Raw genomic sequence first — 2,760 nt, forward strand, 5'->3', positions numbered from 1 at the left:
AGCACCTATGCTGGAAAAAAGGAGGTCATATGCAAATGCGTTGCAATTATTTGATTAACTGGCTGATTAATGAGTTCAAAGGCAAAGGAGTAATCAACTGAAATTATTTAATCAGGAAACAGACCAAACTGGGAGATAGTGTTGTCAAGCGATCATTCCCTGTGATTCATTCATCCGTTCATTTTTTTTTTTTTTTTAATGGTCTCCAGCCAGGTGGATTTTGCAGGTTTCAAACAAGATTTGGGAGAAGCAAAAAAAAAAAAAAAACCAACCCAGCTTTGAGTGGTGCTATCATCACTGTTGTAATGGGTATCCATAGTGGCCACAGGTACCTATAGTATAGTACCCATGGCACAAATAGACACATGCTCCCACCCCCACCCCCCAATGCCAGGAAGAATTTTTAAAGATTTCTTGAAGATAATTTGTTTTTAGTATGAACACATGACGCTGCCTTATACTGAATCAGACCCTTGGTCCATCAAAGTCAGTATTATCTACTCAGGCAGCGGCTCTCCAGGGTCTCAGGCAGGGGTCTCTCACATCACCTACTTGCCTAGTCCCTTTAACTGGAGATGCCAGGGATTGAACCTGGGACCTTCTGCATGCCAAGCAGATGCTCTACAAACTGAGCCACAGATACATGCACAATCACTTGTGGGAGAACTGAAACAGCCCTTTGCAAAGACTTGTATAGTGCAGGGCTGACAACAACCCCAAAATCATATTATTGTTAAATTATTATCAATCATATTATTGTACAGGCAACATCACTAAACATTATTTTTTTCTTTGAACAGTGGGCCCTTCCTCTGCACTATCAAGCGTTCTTGCTTTCTTCCTTGGTGGTGGTAATAGTGAAACAGCTAGCCAAGTTGGTGCAGTGGAGAGCCAGCATGGTGTAGTGGTTAGGAGCGGTGGACTCTAATCTGTTGAACTGGGTTGGTTTCCCCACTCCTCCACATGAAGCCAGCTGGGTGATCTTGGGCCAGTCACAGTTCTTCCTGAACTCTCTCAGCCTCACCTACCTCACAAGATGTCTGTTGTGGGGAGGGGCAGGGAAGGTGATTGTAAGCCAGTTTGATTCTTCCTTAAGTGGTAGAGAAAAGTCGGCAGATAAAAACCAACTCTTCTTCTTCTTCTTGCAGTCTGGTCCTGTCAATTTCTCTACTCCGCATATTTCTGTAGGCCCAGGAGAAATAACTGATGTTAGAAATTAGGGGAAAGCCCTGTTCACAAGTTGCAGCGATCACACGTACAATCTGTGTACAGTGTACACAACCCTAGTGAAAACACCTTAGATAAATGTGGGGTTTAAATACAGCATGAGAATTACTCAATGAATTTGAAGGAAAAAATCAAGTGGATACTGTACATGCATTCCTTGTAACTTGTGACCAGGCCTTTACAAACACACATGTACAAGAAGGCTGTATATGTGTTCACTGTAACATGTGATCAAGGCTAGAGCAACCAGCCTTTCTTCCTAAACCACCATTCTTGGATCATTCTTACATACTTTGTAAGTATGAATTTTTATAGAAATGGCGATTTGGGATTTATATTGTTATATTAGTAGCTACAATGAATATTATACTTAATATAGGAATGGGGCTGAAGAAAAGAATTTGAAACGGCCGTCCCCCATCATTTCCCCAAGAAAAAAGGCACCCTTTGGGGAGCTTTGTACCATTTATGGACTTGTTGAAGATTATTTAACAGATAGATACCCAGAAGATTTAAACACCTAATTTTATTTGCATAGAGACTGCATCAAACCTCATACGTGTATATATTGTATATATTTTCTAGGATTTTTTTTTATGTATCCCACTGTGTTCTGTAGATGTTATATGTTTAAACACCAATAAGTAACTTGATACCTTTGTACTTGGAGACTCCTGTGCAGTTTTTTCTAACCTTACGGTAATAGCACGGAGGTGCCTTTCTTTGGATTGCAACCTCCAGGTAATAGCAGAAGATCTCCTGCTATTACAACTGATCTCCAGCCAATAGAGATCAGTACCCCTGGAGAAAAAGGCCACTTTGGCAATTGGACTCCATGGCATTGAAGCCCCTCCCCTCCCAAACCCCACTCTCCTCAGGCTCCGCCCCCAAAATCTCCCGCCGATAGCGAAGAGGGACCTGGCAACCTTACCATGCTACTGCCAAGGGGGAAGTCACACCTCACGTTCTACAGAAGTGGTCATCTGTTCACTGCAACTCCATACATTATTCTGTGGGGGGTTTTAATTCCTATATTTCCTTGTGTTTTTCATGGGGCATGTTCTGTGATGCTCTAAAACTAAACTGTGGTCAAGGATTCTTCCTCACACAAAGGAACCGACCACCAGGAACACCCACACAGTAGTACGTGCAGTAGAAAAGAGCACGAGTCTAGTAGCACCTTAAAGTTGAACAAAATTTCTGGTAGGGGTGTGAGCTTTCATGAGCCACCGCTCACTTCTTCATATACAGCTAGAATGTGTGTCCATCTTTCCTTCAGTAGAGAAGAGTGAATTAGACACACAATGGCAATGGAAATGTCACAAGCAAGTAAATAGCTTTAGTGGGTGTGATTGGATTAGGTGTGATATGCAGAGGGGTAGTTGGCATGGAGAAATTAGCATTTGGAAACGAGACAGGAATCTCAGATCTCTATTCAATCCAGGAGAATGCACCGTCTGGTATGTGCAATTCACTCTGATATTCTGATATATTTTGTCGTTCTTTCTTTGCTTTCCAGACAGGACTGTCAAC

This window comes from Euleptes europaea, chromosome 3, assembly GCF_029931775.1.
Source record: "Euleptes europaea isolate rEulEur1 chromosome 3, rEulEur1.hap1, whole genome shotgun sequence".
Taxonomy (NCBI): Eukaryota; Metazoa; Chordata; class Lepidosauria; order Squamata; family Sphaerodactylidae; genus Euleptes; species Euleptes europaea.